We start from the raw sequence: 19,192 nt of genomic DNA, 5'->3' as shown, positions 1-19,192 counted from the left end.
GCTGAGGATATTTTTTTTAAAAGGGTCAAAGTAGGTAAATCAGATAGAAAACCATAGCCAATAAGGCCTACATTCTCCAGGTGCATATATCTTAGGGAGCCGTGAAGGAGTAAGTTATACAGCTCTCACCTCTCCTTAATCATTCTACTTGAATCTTCCAATAAATAAAAGAGAGGTTCCTTGGCTAATGCTCAGGGACCAAGCTAAAACCCCAGGATAATGTCTGTCTGATGCTTTTCCCCCCTTCTTTGAAGACTTGAACCCTGGCTTCCACCATTTCCTCCTATTATTTGCCCATAGGATGCTGCCTGGTTGCAACTCTCTCTTTACCATCCTGAGTACCAAGAGTAAAAGATTAGGTTATATGGCATGATAAGTACATATTCATATAACCACAATGGTCGGTTGTAGATTCAAGTGGAATGGGAGAGATCTAGGCCCATTTCAAGGATACTGTTTAATCAACAAAACACCAAGGGACTCAGCCTGCCCTATTTTAGCAAAAAGCACCTACTGGGAGATCAATGAGTAATGCTACCTGATACTGGAAGAACCCCTCAGTCCACATGGAGAAACTGTCACTGCTGGGACCCACTCTGTGTTTCCCCACTAGAAGTGGTGCTGGCTCTAACAGTCCCAGGTTGGCATATCTCAGGCTTTCAACTTCTGCAGCTGGCCACCCACTACTGACTCACATGCTTGACTGATCTTTACATTAGCAATGTGTCAAAGGTCAATATGATGAGTGACAAATTCACCAAAATGTAATTAATTAAAGGAGAATTTGCTGAATTATTGATAATTTGTTTAACATTTTAGGGTTTATGTTTATGTTTTTCATCTTATTCTATTGGTACCAACATCTCAGTCTTGCCCTTGTACCTTCCAGAGGCCATCAGACACATACTGGAATATGTGTAAATAATCAATTCAGCATGGCTGCTACTAGAGGGCAGGGAAGGGGCAGACCCAACTGCAGAAGCAGGGAGACATTGAGCTTTGGAGTTTGTTTCAATCTACAAAGTTTCAGTGTCCCAGCAGTGACATTTCTCATGCACGTGGGCTAAGAGTCCTTTCATTCTTCCACTGAATATAAAACCTGAAGGTCCGTCCGCACAGGGTCAAGTGTAGATGGTACAGCAAGGGAAGATGTAGGAGGAGGCAGGTACCTACCCCATTTAGCAAAATGGGAACTTTCCAAATAGTGTAATATTTTTCTTTCCAGGCACAATGCTTGGTCTACTTCCTCACGCTGCATTAGGAGAAAGGTGGAGTAAACCTACAGATTACTGGAGATTCATTATGGAACTAGAATAAGAAAGGGATTGACAAGTCTTAATGAGTATTTTTCCCCCTTAAAGCTTCTTAATCATTTGAAAATGCATTTGAAGGTTATAAGATGGGTTTAACAGATTTTAGAAACTAGAATAAAAGGATTAAAATACATAAATTAATTCTTTATATGTTATTGCTAGAAATTATGATTTATTTATTTTTAATATATTTTTAAATTGATTTCAGAGAGGAAGGGAGAGGGTGAGAGAGAGAGAAATATCAATGATGAGAGAGAATCATTGATTGGCTGCCTCTTGCATACCCTCTACTGGGGATTGAGCCTGCAACCCGGGCATGTGCCCTTGACCAGAATTGAACCCAGGACCCTTTAATCCACAGGCTGAGGCTATATCCACTGAGTCAAACTGGCTAGGGCAGGAATTATGATTTATTTACATCACTAGGCTAAGGCGAACCCATCCATTTACTATACCACTTGCTTCAGCAGACCCCCTTCTGCTTTTAGGTTATTTTCTAAGGTGCTCTCATGAACTGTTTGGCTTCTATGCAAGCTTTGTTTTGAAAAACTTAGACTGCACGCTTGTTCACTGAACAAGAAATAGAGATTCAACAACCTGCATATGCAGAAACCACTACTACAGAGGCATTCACAGTAGTATATGGGTTCTTTTTGTTTGCTTAGATTTCACAACGTGGGGGTCCCAGAATAGATCACTCCAAGATGTGCCTCTGTAGTAGCAGACTGTTTTGAGCTCAAGGCAACTTTAACCACAGGCTTAAGAGAAACTTCTGTCCCATCCCACCTCCCTGAAATATCTAAAAGAATGTGATCTAGAAGCCTTTGCCATAAGAGATTATCAGAGATAACCTCTTTTGACCTATCCATAGGGCAAGACAAACTTCTATTTACTAAAGTTCTGCTCTTCTTATCACCCTGCAATGACCTTTTCAAGCCCCAAAGGCACCTTACCTCATCCCTAGCTCAGAATATCTTATATACCCACTAGAGGCCCGGTGCAGAAGGGAGGTCTTATTTCAACATTAGGACCATATTTTGTGCACTGGGTGGGGTGGTTCATCAGCCCGGCCCATGCCCTCTCACAGTCCAGGAGCCCCACGATCGATCACCCTAAAGAGGTAGGCCCTGCCCACCTGGCCAGGGCTCCTCGATGGATTGCCCCCATAGAGGGAGGCCCCACCCACCCGCCACAGCGCCACCGCAGGGTAGCCTGGGCCTCCCTCTTTGGGGCGATTGTGTAGCCCCCTGATTGACTGATCGCCCCATGGGCCAGTGGCCTGGACCTCCCTCTGCAGGGTGATCATGTGATCGATCATGCCCCATAGAGGGGGGCCCTGCCCACCCGCAGAAGCCAAAGGTCGATGGCCTCGGCCTCCCTCTTTGGGGCGATCATGGAGCCCCCCAATTGAACAATTGCCCCACTGGCCGGTGGCCTGGGCCTCCTTCTGCAGGGCGATCATGGGGCAATAGCTGGACCCCCAGCCAATCACATCACACCCGCCTTGGCTGGCCTGGTGCCAGTGGGTGTCATAGTATGGTCGCCCGGAAGGTCGTCTGGATGGTCATTCTGCTGTTCAGTTGTTCAATCGATTTGCACATTATGCTTTTATTATTATAGATGTTTCCTTTCTAACTTCTCCTGTGTGTGGGGTCTCTGACTCTCTCATGTAGGGAGAGGTGTACCGGTTAATAATGCAGATTTTTTTCAATAGATGGAGTTACACATATGTTGATATATATGCAATTTGATATGTATGCAATTTTGTTGTATTGACAGCAAGCTTCAAAACTTCATATGTTAAATTTGCTGAAGGTGTTAACATCATAGATATTTTTACGCTTAAAAATGTCGAATTGACTCAGCTGGTGAGACGGCTTGCAGCCTGGAAGGGCAGACCTCCCCTGGAAAGGTTAAAAACCAGGGATCTGGGCAGGAAAGTCTGCCAGACCTGAGCCCAGAGGGTCGGAGGGAGACCGCATGGCAGACAGCCGCGTCTCTTGGGACAGACACAGACCCTGACCAGGGTAAGGAGTTCCGCGGGTTTGCTGGCGCCAGGAGATTTGAGATTTGGATTTTGTGACTGCGGAGAACTGAGACTAAAGGGGGCATCCTGAGGAACTGATCAGACCATGCAGTGCCCATAAGAGAGGAGCGTTTCCCAGACCGGTAAGAGGGGAGCGTTTCCGCGGCCGGCCGGCGTTTGTCTGTTTCTTTGTTTTCACTGAACCCTGCTCATAGGACAGTTCGGATACAGACACTCACCTGTGCTGAAGAGAGGGTGAAGGTGCAGACGAGGGGAATCTGGGGAGAGGCTGAGGAAAGAGGGGGAGCCGGAGGAGGTGGCAGCGAATTGAGTTCTGAGACCCCCCCTGGGCCCAGGACTGGGGCAGCCATTCCTCCAGAGGGTGGAATTCCTCCCCCTAGCCCCCCAGGCAAGGAGCACAGCCACTCCCAGATTCCACCCTGTATGAGATAAAGGACTAAAACAAGCTGATTAGCCCCTGGGAGTTACCAGGGTCTGGCCTATAGAGGGATTTTCAGTCCCACCAACAACACAGAGCAGGGTAAGGATTAAAAAAGGATAGAGAAGCTGTATAGCCTCAGAGGCCAACCCAAAAACACTGCCACCCAGAGGCTGAGCCACAAACTGACTCTTAGGGGAATACAAATTAAGGCAGACTGGATCACAAATACGGCCTGCTTTAAAATCAGGACTGTGATTTACAACACGGAGGAAGAGTGTAATGCAGGCAAATTCAACACTCTCCTAAATACCTGGCAGGACTAAGGCGAACCAGGCTGAAGAGTAGAAGAACCGAAAGACCATCACTACTGCAAATTTTTTCTTTTTTTTTTTTTTTTTCCTTTTTCTTTTTCTTTTTAATTTTTTCACCTTTTTACCAAGAAACCAAATTTTTTTTTCTCTTTTTCTTCTTTTTCCATCACCTGATTTTACCCTTTCAATTACCACATTTTTATTTTTAATCAGTATTATTACTGCTACCATTTTACCATTTTTTAAAGTGCCATTTTATTTTCTCTTTATTTTCTTTTGGGATTAGTGTTCTCCATTCTATTTTCATCGTTCCTTTAGCATTAATTTTCCCTATCTCAATTCCACCTCTTTGCTAAAACCCTCTTCCTTACTTTTCCCCTTTTGGTGTCCTGTTTCTCTTACCCTATTCCTGCTCCAGACTTTCCCAATTCCCTCTTTTTACCCCCTGTCTAATTCCACCCTACTTATATATCCTATTTCCAATCTACTGCTCTAAATCCTTATACACCTATTCTTTATCCTTCTTCACTTTCCAAACATTTTTTTCTCTCTTATCTTTATTGTTTTCTTGATTGTTGAATTTATTGGGCTTTTTTTTTTTTTTTTTTTTTTTTAATTTGTTTGTTTGTTTTGTGTTGTGTTTTTTCTTCTTTTTTAGAACTGGTTGTGAGGTTGTTTTTCTTTTTCTTTTTCTTTTTTTTCTGCTGGTTTTTCCCTTCCCTCCTCCACCCCACCCCAGTTATTTTTGTGCTTCTGTTTTCCCTTACCCCTCTGGATATTATTGGTGGTTTGTAGTTTGCATTCATCTCCAGGGATCTGTTGCTGGAATTTGTTGAGATTAGTGGCAGTTCTATTGGAGTTTGCTCCTCATACGGGGAGTCTCTTCCACGCTTCTACTTCATTCTCTTTTTTCGCTCTCTTTTTTTCCCCCCTCTTTTTTCCCAATTCTATTTTTTCACTCCTTTTTTGTTTGTTTTTTTCTTATTTTTCTTTTCTGTTCTCTCTTTTATCTTCTTCTCTTCTTTCTCCCTTATCCCCTAATTCTCTCAATTCGGGTGGTCACCTTTATTTGGGGTTATTAATATTGTGAATATACTTGTGTTCAGTGCCTGGTACGTTGTGCCTTGCTCTGTTGTATTTTGTGCCTTTAAATCAACGCAGCAGATCCAAGCAACAGCAGCCCCCTGAGCACCGCAGCCTCCTGATCACCACAGCCTCCTGATCACCACACCCTCTGTCTGTGGAACAGCAACTGTACTTGAAGCCTCCCCCTACCAGCCAGAAGAGCCAACACAGCTGTGAACAACACCCACCAGAGGAGCTGCTGCCAACTGGAAAGCAGCTGCTACCGCAACCATCTGAGCAGCAACCACAACCCAAGGAGCCCCTGCCACCCAGGGAGCAGCCACTGAACATCTCAACATCTACATATGTCAGCGAGATCAAACATGGGTAGGCAAAGAAACCCCCAAAGGAAAGAAAAGGAGGACTCCCCAGAAAAGCAGCTAAGTGAGACAGAGATATGCAACATGACGGAAAAAGAATTCAGAATAAGGTTCCTAGAGTACATGCACCACATGTTCAAGAAGCAAGAAGAAACAGATGAAAAACTCAACTACTTATGCAAGAAGCTAGAAGAAACAGATGAAAAAATCAACAACTTAAGTAAGTCCCAAGAAGAAATGAAGAGTGACATAGCTTCAATAAAAAACTCCATTGAAAGTATCAACAGTAGACTGGGAGAAGCGGAGGACCGAATTAGTGAATTAGAAGACAAGGAAGCAAAACACACTCAAACTGTACGGCAAATGGAGAAAAAAATTAAAAGACAGGAGGAGAGCCTAAGGGAGCTTTGGGACAACATGAAACGAAACAACATACGAATAATAGGGGTGCCAGAACAACAGAAAGACGAACATGGATTAGAAAACCTATTCGAAGAAATAATATCAGAAAACTTCCCTGAGGTGGGGAAGAAAAAAGTCACACAAGCCCAGAGAGTTCCAAACAAGGTGAACCCGAAAAGACCCACACCAAGACACATCATAATTACCATGGCAAATGTTCAGGATAAAGAGAGAATCTTACAGGCTGCAAGAGAGAGACGGAAAGTAACATACAAGGGATCTCCCATTAGATTATCAAATGATTTCTCAACAGAAACACATCAGGCCAGAAAAGAATGGACGGAAATCTACAAAGTGATGCAAAGCAAAGGACTGAATCCAAGAATACTCTATCCAGCAAGGCTATCATTCAAAATTGAAGGGGAAATAAGAAGCTTCACAGACAAAAAAGGGCTAAGGGAGTTTATCACCACCAAGCCAGCCATGCAAGAAATGCTAAAGGGACTGGTGTAAAAAGAAGAAATATCAAGCTCAGAAAGAAAACAGCCACATACACACACACAAAAAAGAAATGGCTACAAACAAATACCTTTCAATAATAACTTTAAATGTAAATGGACTAAATGCTCCAACTAAAAGACATCGAGTGGCTGAATGGATAAAAAAACATGACCCATACATCTGCTGTCTACAAGAGACCCACCTCATTAGAAGGGACTCACACAGACTGAAAGTGAAGGGATGGAAAAATATCTTTCACGCAAATGGAAAGGAAAAGAAAGCTGGGGTAGCAATACTTATATCTGACAAAATACATCTCAAAGTGAAGGCCATAACCAGAGATAAGGAAGGCCACTTCATAATACTAAAGGGATCAATACAACAAGAAGATATAACCCTGGTAAACATATATGCACCCAATGCAGGAGCACCCACATACATAAGAAAACTTCTGGAAGATATCAGGGGAGAGATCGACAACAATACAATCATAGTAGGGGACTTTAATACACCACTGACATCACTGGATAAATCCACTAGACAAAAACTCAGCAAAGAAACAGCAATCCTAAATGACTCACTAGATCAGATGGACTTAATTGACATCTTCAGAACACTTCACCCCACAGCTGCGGAATATACATTCCTCTCAGGTGCTCATGGGACATATTCAAAAATAGACCACATATTGGGTCACAAGCAAAGTCTCCACAAATTCAAGAAGATTGAAATCATAAAAAGCTTCTTCTCAGACCACGATGGCATAATGTTAGAAATAAACTACAATAAAACCAACCCAAAATACTCAAACACTTGGAAGCTGAATAGCATGTTATTAAATATTGATTGGGTTACCGATGACATCAAAGAAGAAATTAAAAACATCCTGGACACTAATGACAATGAAAACACAACAATCCAAAACCTCTGGGACACAATGAAAGCAGTCCTGAGAGGAAAGTTTATAGCTCTACAGGCCTATCTCAAAAAACAAGAAAAAATGGTAGTCAATCATCTAACTCTACAACTCAAAGAATTAGAAAGAGAGCAACAAGAAAACCCCAGAGTGAGCAGAAGGAAGGAGATAATAAAGATTAGAGCAGAAATCAATGAAATAGAGACCAAAAAAACAATACAGAAAATCAATGAAACCAAGAGCTGGTTCTTTGAAAGGATAAACAAGATTGACAAACCCCTAGCCAGGCTCACCAAGAAGCAAAGAGAGAGGTCCCAAATAAACCAAATCAGAAATGATAGAGGCGAAATAACAACAGACCCCACAGAAATACAAATGATTGTTAAACAATACTACGAGCAACTCTACTCCAACAAACTGGACAACCTGGAGGAAATGGACAAATTCCTAGAAAAATACAACACTCCAAAACTCAATCAGGAAGAATCTAAAAACCTCAATAGGCCAATAACTATGGAAGAAATTGAAGCAGTCATCAGAAAGCTTCCAGCAAACAAAAGCCCAGGGCCAGACGGCTTCACAGGGGAGTTCTACCAAACATTCAAGGAAGAACTAAAACCTACCCTCCTCAGACTACTACAAAAAATTCAAGAGGAAGGAACGCTTCCAAGCTCATTCTATGAAGCCAGCATCACCCTAATACCAAAACCAGGTAAAGACATCACAATGAAAGAGAATTACAGGCCAATATCCCTCATGAACATAGATGCCAAAATCCTCAACAAAATCTTAGCAAATCGGATCCAGCAGTACATCAGAAGGATCATACACCATGACCAAGTAGGATTCATCCCAGAGATGCAAGGATGGTACAACATCCGTAAATCAATAAATGTGATACATCACATAAACAAATTGAAAGAAAAAAACCACATGGTCATATCAATTGATGCAGAAAAAGCATTCGACAAAATCCAACACCCATTTTTGATAAAAACTCTCAGAAAGGTGGGAATAGAAGGATCATACCTCAACATAATAAAAGCCATATATGACAGGCCCACAGCCAACATCATACTCAATGGACAAAAACTAACACCATTTCCCCTAAGAACAGGAACAAGACAGGGATGCCCACTCTCACCACTCCTGTTCAACATAGTACTGGAAGTATTAGCCATTGCAATTCGGCAAGAAGAAGGAATAAAAGGCATCCAAATTGGAAAAGAGGAAGTAAAACTGTCCTTATTTGCAGATGACATGATATTATACATACAAAACCCTAGAGACTCCATCAAAAAGCTACTAGACTTAATACATGAATTTGGCAATGTAGCAGGATACAAAATTAACCCCAAGAAATCTGAGGCATTTCTATACACCAATAGTGAACTTTCAGAAAGGGAGATCAGAAAAACAATCCCATTTACCATCGCACCAAAAAAATTAAGATACCTAGGAATAAACTTAACTAAAGAGGTTAAAAACCTCTACTCAGAAAACTACAGGACGTTGAAAAAAGAGATAGAGGAAGACATAAACAGATGGAAGAACATACCATGTTCTTGGATTGGTAGAATCAACATCATTAAAATGTCCATACTACCCAAAGCAATCTATACATTCAACGCACTTCCCATTAAAATACCAATGGCCTTCTTCACAGATCTAGAACGAACTCTCCAAAAATTCATCTGGAATAAAAAAAGACCCAGAATAGCTGCAACGATCCTGAGAAAGAACAAAGTAGGTGGGATCTCAATGCCAGATATCAAGCTGTATTACAAAGCCACTGTTCTCAAAACTGCCTGGTACTGGCACAAGAACAGGCATATAGATCAGTGGAATAGAATAGAGAGTCCAGAAATTAGCCCGAACCAATATGCTCAATTAATTTTTGACAAAGGAGGCATGAACATACAATGGAGCCAAGATAGTCTCTTCAATAAATGGTGTTGGGAAAATTGGACAGACATATGCAAGAAAATGAAACTAGACCACCAACTTACACCATACACAAGAATAAACTCAAAATGGATAAAGGACTTAAATGTACGACAGGAAACCATAAAAATTCTAGAAGAATACAAAGGCAGCAAAATCTCAGACATATGCCAAAACAATTTCTTCACTGATACAGCTCCTAGGGCAGTTGAAACTAAAGAGAAACTGAACAAATGGGACTACATCAAAATAAAAAGCTTCTGCACAGCAAAAGAAACCATCAACAAAACAACAAGAAAACCCACCTCGTGGGAAAACATATTTGCCAACGTCATATCTGATAAGGGCTTAATCTCCAAAATTTATAGGGAACTCATACAACTTAACAAAAAGAAGATAAACAATCCAATCAAAAAATGGGCAAAGGATCTAAATAGACACCTTTCAAAAGAGGACATTCAGAAAGCCAAGAGACATATGAAAACATGCTCAAAGTCACTAATCATCCGAGAGATGCAAATCAAAACAACAATGAGGTACCATCTCACACCTGTCAGAATGGCCATCATCAACAAATCAACAAACGACAAGTGCTGGAGAGGATGTGGAGAAAAAGGAACACTTGTGCACTGCTGGTGGGAATGCAGACTGGTGCAGCCACTATGGAAGGCAGTATGGAGGTTCCTCAAAAAATTGGAAATGGAACTCCCATTTGACCCTGTGATCCCACTCCTAGGAATATATCCCAAGAAACCAGAAACACCAATCAGAAAGGATATATGCACCCAGATGTTCATAGCAGCACAATTCACCATAGCTAAGATCTGGAAACAGCCTAAGTGCCCATCAGTAGATGAATGGATTAGAAAGCTGTGGTACATCTACACGATGGAATACTATGCTGCTGTTAAAAAGAAGGAACTCCTACCATTTGCAACATCATGGATGGAACTGGAGAGCATTATGCTAAGTGAAACAAGCCAGTCAATGAAGGAAAAATACCACATGATCTCACTCATTCATGGATAATAAAGACCATTACAAACTTTTGAACAATAATAGATACAGAGGCAGAGCTGCCTCAAACTGATTGTCAAACTGCAGTGGGAAGGCCAGAGAGAGTTGGGGGACAGGAGGGAGGGGAGTAAGAGATCAACCGAAGGACTTGTATGCATGCATATAAGCATAACTAATGGACATAAGACACTGGGGGGTAAGGGAGGGTAGGGGTTTGTCAAGGGGGGGGGGGAAAGGATACTTATGTAATACCCTTTGTAATACTTTAAGAGAAAAATTAAAAAAAAAAAAATGTCGAATTTGGTGCCAAAAAAAGAGCATTTGCGGGAAGTTTTAATTCATTACTTTATTTTGAAGAAAAGTGCTGTTGAATATTTCGAGAAGCTTATGGTGAACATGCTCCATCTCAAGATACTTGTCAACACTGGTTTAAATGCTTTTAAAAGTGATGATTTCGATGTGAAAGACAAAGAACTTCCAGGTCAACTGAAAAAGTTTGAAGACCAACAGTTACAAGCATTATTGGATGAAGATGCGTGTCAAACTTAAAAACAACTTGCAGAAAGATTAAACGCTGCTCAGAAAACAATTTCTGATCGTTTACAAGCAATGGGAAAGATTTTAAAGGAAGGAAAATGGGTGCCACATCAACTGAACGAGAGACAAATGGAAAACCGAAAAGTCATTAGTAAAATGTTGCTTCAACAGCACGAAAGAAAGTCTTTTTTGCATCGAACTGTGACTGGCGATGAAAAGTGGATTTATTTTGAGAATCCCAAATGCACAAAATCATGGGTTGATCCAGGTCAACCATCAACATCGACTGCAAGGCAAAGTCACTTCTGAAAGAAGATAATGCTCTGCGTTTGGTGGGATCAGGAAGGTGTGGTGTATTATGAACTTCTAAAACCAGGTGAAACTGTTAATACTGATCGCTACCAACAACAAATAATCAATTTGAACCACGCTTTGATCATGAAACGACCAGAATGTGCCAGAAGACACGGCAAACTAATTTTGCTTCATGATGACGCACCATCACACACTTCCAAACCAACTAAAGGGAAGTATTAACCCACCCGCCGTATTCACCAGACCTTGCTCCTTCAGATTACCACTTGTTCCGATTGATGGTACATGTACTTTCTGAGCAGCACTTCAATACATACGAAGAAGTGGAAAATTGGGTATCTAAATGGTTTACCTTTACCTCAAAACAAGAAAAATTCTATTGGGACAGTATCCACAAATTACCTGAAAGATGGGGAAATGTATAGCTAGCGATGGACATTACTTTTGAATAAAACACTTTTGATGTTTCTCTTGAAATTATTGTGTTTTCTTTGATTACAAAGTCTGCCATTATTAACCGGTACACCTAGTATATATTAAATTTGGTTATTTTCTCTTGCTACTCTGTCTCATGTCTATTTGATTATTTGACCTGCCAGAAGGTCCTTGAGGGTAGAGGAAAGTTTGTTCCACCCAAACAACAATGTAAATAACTCAGAATTAGCTCATGTATATGTAAATATATGCATGTATGCATATTCTTTCACTCTCTAGAATCTAATAAAAAATATTATTAGTCTCATTTAAGTGTTTTTATGTGACTAAGAGTTTCTTGTATAAATATCTTATTTTTAAATAACTTTATTGAGGATTAATATAATATTTAAATGTACATATTTAAAGTATGCAATTTAATGTTTTTATATATGTACATACCTATGAAATCATCACCACAATTAAGATAAATAATTTACCCATCATTCCCAAATTATCCTCACTTCAAAATCCCTCCTTCCTATCACTCCACACATTGTGTTCACGTAGCTCAGAAACAGGCATGAGAGTCATCACACTTACACATGTGTGTTAATCCAGTGCAGATTTGGTAGGCTGGTGACATATTGGGTATGAATTTAAAAGTTTTCAACAAATATGCATTAGATTTTGTACACAAAACATCTAGTCTGAAGTCTCTTGTGCAATGAGGATGGTTGAAATGTCAAAACATACTAGTAATGTTCCAAAGGGGAAAGCAACAATGGAGTTTAATGAATTAGCTCCTGCCTCTTTTTACTTGGGTATGCCTTGTTCCAACCCTTTTGACTAGAAACTGTACCGAAAATGAGGTGCCATCTGAATGAATCAACCAGCAGAATTTATACTGGCCATCTAGCCTTTGACGGGGGGAAAAAATAAAGTGGATCTCAGAGTCTACTGACAAAAAGAAAATTATATATATATATTCAGGTGACTGCTCATGGGTATGTAACTATGTCTACTCACATATATCCAGGACTGGCCTCTTGCATGTGAAAGGTCTGATTTAAAAAGGGGCCACATATTAAACTATACAAGCTTGGAGAGGCCTGCAGGGGAGGTTTTGCAAACTCAGAAACCAAAAATGACCACAAAGGATGGTCTGAACATAAAACTTTCTAACAAAAAAAGTGAGTGATGGTGAATAGTCAGGTCCTAGACCTGTGGCTTCGTTGACAAAGGTCAATCTTTACCTTAGCTAAACCTGTCTATTGTCTTCCTGCATCTAAGACGACATACCTTTGAAATGTCAGCGTAATCTCCTTTCCCAGTCCCTCCGGGGAACACCCACTGCACCAGAGCACAGAACCCCTCATGGTTGCCTTGTTCCCTGAATACCATGTCTGTGTGCTGTAAATATTAATTATAAAGGATCCACCAGTGTAAAGGAAGTATGTGTCTCTCCATTTTACTTCGTATCCAGTCCCAGAGATTTCCCCCAGCTTTGCTTTCTCCTGCCCTCTTAATCCACCAATGGATTTCCTGTCTCCTTTGATTCTAATAGATTAAGTAAACTGCAAAACTGTCATTCTCCAGAGCATTTTCTCAATCAATTGAGATTTTGCTTCCTGGCAGTTGTCATCAGTTTGGTTCAAATTTATTCTTAGGACTTTTTCTTAGGCTGGACATTCTCTCATTGACAAAGGCATCTCAGGGAGTGACCATCATGGCTTGCATTATTACCCAGTGCTGCAACCAGGCTTCCCTTCCACTTCATTGCTGGCGACTGCTTTCCTTCTCTCCCCACAGAATCTTGGTCTTTTGGTCCCTCTACCCCACCCCCAGAGTTTTAGACTGTACGAGAGAAACAATGCGGAAGCTAGCCGACAAACTCCAAGATGGGTTCTTCCTCTACTTATTGTCTCATGAGCAAGCCACATTCTCCACCTCCCAATCAAACTTTCACTTCTCAGAGTTCCCCACCCGTCTCTTCACTGGAATTCTAATACATTTTTGTAAGAAACTGCCAAGATAGTCTTTTGCACAAAGCAGAGAACAAATCCCTAATGTTTAATAAACCAGAGGGAATTTGGTTGCGGTTGACTGCAAACAAGAGAAACTAGCTTACACTATGCACATTGAAACAAAAAGGGAATTTCCAGAAAGGCTGCAGAATCAGACACAGGCAAAGCAAGAATCAAAGGAGGCTGGGTGCTGGCTAAACTACACCACCAAACACCACGTGGTTGCAGACACTGCTACTGGGAGCAGCATCTGGCACCCTGGTCCGCTTGGCACAAAACAGAATACAATGTTGCACCATGGTGATTGTGGCCAATAGTAACTTCTGCTGCCAGGTGAATTCTTGTTCCAGACCACAGGCCTGGAAAATTGTTCTCATCCCTCACTTCTAGGGGCTGGAGAAGGAGGGTGTTTGGACAGTGGAGATTTTGTAGTAGGAAATGACCCTTGTCTCCCCAAGTATTGTGTGGTGGAGAATGTCCCAAATATAGGGAGGACCTTCAACACCTAAACAGCCAAAGTCAATTAAATGTCCAGTACTGTGATATTTTTGAGGACTTGAAATTTTGTGAATTTTCCCTTATTTTTTAGTTTCAAGTTGTTGTTTTGTTTTACTTTTATTATTAAAATGTTTTAACTTTCTAATAAGGGTTCTTCAAATGGTGGGATGAAACCTAAAAATCAGATGTGAAATCAATTTAGTGAGATTAGTATTTTTAATAGAATAGAATTGAGTAAAAATGATCAGTGTGCATATCACATAATATGAGTTTTGTTCCATAAAACTTTTGTTTCAGTTATATAAAGTAAGTATATATTTATTTAATTATGATGTAAACCACTTTTATTACTATGGGTCATAGTTTAAAAATTTTGAAAACCACTGATTCAGGGACTTGGAGACTAGAGAATAACTTTAGTCTTTCATGACAACGGCCTGGAAGAGGAGACAAACTATGGGGAAGACGGGACATGTCAGGGTAGAAGAACTGGGAATTTGTGGCCCACTCTTAGGGCCCTATAAGAAATGTAATGCAAAATCAAGGGCCTCCAAGGATTCCTCCCTCTCTCACTATTGTCCTTTACACAGGCCCCACATGGCTGGACCTCTTTACTGAAGCATAGTAACCTCCATCTTCTATAAAAACTGCTGTTTGAAATTCTCTGCTATTGTTAGATAGTCCCTTGTTCTGTAAACTGTCATTTTTAGACAGTCTCTTATTCTATAAAATAACTGTTTTAGTTTGAATAATAGAAAAAGATAAAAACTTAACTGTCTGAACTTGCAAGCTAGCCATCTAACGTAATGGATGGACTAATACCGATAATAATTCGCACATTCTTATGCCAAATATTTGTTCTTTTTATGTATCCAAGATTACAAACTGTCTGTAACAATAACTCACACAGAGCTCTTTGTAAAATCTGCAGACAAAGATGCTCAAAAGTTATAAATAAGGGACACTTCCTGTGTGACTTCGCTCAGAGATTTGGAAGAGACACCTCCCTCTGGGCCGTGCACAATAAATGACTCCTAATTAATTGGCTTATTAAGGCCATCTTGTATCTCACTCGCTGATTTACAACACAACATTACCAGGTTCCAATAATTATCCCACGTGACAGAAGAGAAAGTGTTGAAAAGAATTATAGCATTGGGACATGGTTCCTAACTTCCCAAGTTAGAATCTGTTATGAATTTCCCCAGAGAGAACTTGGAGTACAAAGCTAGAGTATGTATTATTTCTGCTATACTCAAGCACATTGTGGGTTAGGTAAGCTACATGTGTAACACTATTTCTATAGGTACTATGTTCAATTTCTAAAGAACTGACACAACTTTATAATGATTTGGTAACTTCCTCCAATAGTTCTAAATAGAAGTGGGGTCTGTCATGTGGACAATAAAGGAAGTATCTCTCAGTATAAACATATGAACAGGCACTAGGAGCTATGTAGAAATTGCTTTGTCATTTTTTTCATAGTGCAAAAAATAAAAAAGAGAGTTTATAAAGTTTAATTTGGCATTTGTACAAATTTCAGTAAGATTAGACATTTTTAATGTCATATTTTGTCTTTGCTCATTTTCAGGTCTCTCTAAAATAGAGTTATCCTTAACTTGAAGACATTGAGGGCCAGTCTGCTTTCCCTTTTCATGGGGGAAAAATATCATGATACTATCACATTGACATTCCTGTGCACCACGCTAAAGGCATCTACTCTTTGAACTGGAGGATGCACTGAATTATATAATTTTTTTTTTTTAAAGCAGAGCTTGGTTAAATATATTTTAAAACCCAAATTTCCTTTTGCAACCAGATAGCCTTCAGAAAAGGTCCTAAGAGTCTGTGTCACCATGGTCAATCTGGTTGTTCTGGTTATTAGAAATAGAGAAGAAGGAGCACCTTAGGAAAGGGGTGGTACTTCTATGATGGGTGTTTCTTCATTTACAGGTGTAAACAAAAAGCCCACTTGATCTAGCCTTGTGTGTCTTTATCCTATAAGCCACTGCAGGTGTTTGAGCGGCACTGCTTCTACAACAAAGGTCTAGACTCACCACATCTTGGGGAGAGAATGGCCACTTCCTGGGGAGCAGCCTTCTTCATGTTAGTGACATCCTGTGTTTGCAGCACTATCTTCCACAGAGACCAGCAGACTTGGTTGGAGGGTGTCTTCCTGTCTTCCATGTGCCCCATCAATGTCAGTACCAGCACCTTGTATGGAATTATGTTTGATGCAGGGAGCACTGGAACACGAATTCATGTTTACACCTTTGTGCAGAAAATAGCAGGTAACTGGTACCCTCACCAGAGTCGATAAATCCATACTCCAGTAGAAACAATGAATTATATAATTTATCTGCTAACTAAACATTGTTCTGTAACTCAGACTTGCATGGCGTGATGTGATTCACAGGCCATGCAACTACAAAGAGAATCATTCCCAAGAATGCAGACACATTTTCTCTTTCAGAGCACTAGACTGAAAACTTCTAGAGAGTGACTCTGTGTTCCCAGGTTGAATACAGAGCTCAACACACAACTGGCACTCAACAAGTCAGTTTTGAATGTGATAGCCACGTTTCTCTCCAACACTTACTATTATGTGCTTTATTAATTAACTAGTGGCCCTACGCATGAATCCGTGCATAGTAGCATGCTGCCTCTTGCTCCAGCTGGCTGCCCCGCCCACCACCGCTTGTAGCTCTCTGCTGCACGTAGCTCGCTGCCCTGCTCTCCTGTAGCTCTCTGCCACTTGTAGCTCGCTGCCCCGCCCTCCTGCTGGTTGGTCGTTATGTGTCATGGTGTAACGACCATTTGCATATTACCTCTTTATTATATAGGATAACCATGAAAGTAGGTTTTATCACTGTTTATACTTTGCAAATGAGGAAACTGAAAGTCGTTAAATAATTGCTCAAAATCACACAGCTCCTGAGAGGTCAATCTGGGATCCTAATCATGTACTTTGACTCAAGAAGAGTCCATACCAACTACCTGTCTTGATATTGAAGCATTGTTGGAAGGAAAGAGGACCACAAGGAATATTACCAAAGGCTTTACAGAAATGATCAGAATGAGGATATAAGTGAAATTATTAAACAGTTCACTAGAGTGCTATTTCTTTTGCCTCCCTTGAATGAAATTCTTTAGGGCCTGTTGTATTAGGATCTGTTTCAGCTGTATAGACCAAAATAGACCTGAATAATAGGGGCTTGCATAAATAAAGAGTTTATTTTATTCTCATGTAAAAAAAACCCCTGGAGATAGGAAGTTCACCCTGTTTTTATCAGAAACCCCAGTTCATCAAAGTGAATCACTCATCACTTTCTATAAGCTCTGTACTTTCCTCTCCATGTGCTTGTGGTTGGCATGTAATCCCCACCTGAAGAATATCTTTCCTCTCATTAAAAACCCATTTACTGCCCTAACTGGTTTGGCTCAGTGGATAGAGCGTAGGCCTGTGGACTGAAGGGTCCCAGGTTCGATTCTGGTCAAGGGCATGTACCTTGGTTGAGGGCACATCACCAGAGGGGAGTGTGCAGGAGGCAGCTGATCGATGTTTCTCATCGATGTTTCTAGTTCTCTATCCCTCTCCCCTCCTCTCTGTAAAAAATCAATAAAATATATTTAAAAAACAAACAAACCAGTTACTATTATCCTTCCTTCTTGAAGTATTCCCTGACACCCCTAAACTTCAATAGCACTTGCTTGTGCACCGGCTATAGCATTGTATAATCATTAAAAGCATATCATTTGTAAGAAATGGTAAGGAAAACATCAGCTGTAATCCTGTTCTGGTATAGACTGAAATCTCAAGTGAACTATTAGCCTATCTAAAAGTGGAAATAATACTACTGACCTCCCAGGGCTTAAATGAAGATTAAACAAAATAGTACATTCAAAGTACTGACATCTAAGAAATGATCACCATTAGTTTAATCTTTTTAATCTTTGATTTTCCCAGTCTTATGCTAAATGTCTTATATAAAAAACAGATATTTATTAAGTGATCAACTTTGTGCCTAGCACAGCCGTGGGCAAACTACGGCCCGTGGGCCGGATCCGGCCTGTTTGAAATGAATAAAACTAAAAAAAAAAAAGACCGTACCCTTTTATGTAATGATGTTTACTTTGAATTTATATTAGTTCACACAAACACTCCATCCATGCTTTTGTTCTGGCTCTCCGGTCCAGTTTAAGAACCCATTGTGGCCCTCGAGTCAAAAAGTTTGCCCACCCCTGGCCTAGCACCATTCTTGGCACTACAGAGGCAGCTGTGAATAACAAAACCATGTCTTTGCTTCTGTGAACAATATTCAGTGTTAGGATGATTAAGTATAAATAAATAAATATCAGATTTTGATTGGTTTTATTCAAAATATTAAAATTGGTGATGTTCAGAGAAGGAATGGGTAATTGCTTTAGATTGGTGGTTAGGGAAATCTCTCCTGAGAGGGGTCATTCTAGCTCTGACAACAATACCCCCACTACCACCAAACCAAACCAAACATACCAACACAACACTTTATATAAATGCATTCATAATAATAAAAGGCCAAGAGGCATCACGACCCAAACGCCCAAACGATAGGTCACCATGAGGTGCATGGAGCACCTCTCGGGCCCTCCCCTGCAGCCCACAGGCTCCGATCACAGCAAGGCTGGCGGCCAGCAGGTGGGCAGGGTGGCGGGTGGGTGGGCATGGGGAGGCGGGGCGCAAGCACAGCAGAGTGGCGGGTGAAGCGGGCATGGCTGCGAGCGTGGCGCGGCGGTGGGCGGGGCATGTGCAGGTGGGCAGGACTGCATGATATTGCGCTCTGGACTTCTAGTCTATAACTAGAGGCCCGGTGCACAAAATTTGTGTACAGGGGGGTGTCCCTCAGCCCGACCTGCACCCTCTCCAATCCGGGAGCCCTCAGGGGAATATCCTACTGACGACTTGGGTCCGCTCCCCATGGTTCTCTGTTCTCTGCAGGGCCTGCCTGCTCCACACCACGGCAATGGGCAAGCAGGCCCTGCTGGGTGCTGCCTGCGGGCCTCGCTTGCCTGCTGGGCTCATGTTGCCGGGGTGACGCCACCAG

This window comes from Myotis yumanensis, unplaced genomic scaffold (genome assembly GCF_028538775.1).
Source record: "Myotis yumanensis isolate MYYU_CA2020_CCGP unplaced genomic scaffold, mMyoYum1.0.hap1 SCAF_4, whole genome shotgun sequence".
Taxonomy (NCBI): domain Eukaryota; kingdom Metazoa; phylum Chordata; class Mammalia; order Chiroptera; family Vespertilionidae; genus Myotis; species Myotis yumanensis.
The sequence above is the reverse complement of the archived record's forward strand: the minus strand, read 5'-3'. Positions refer to the sequence as shown.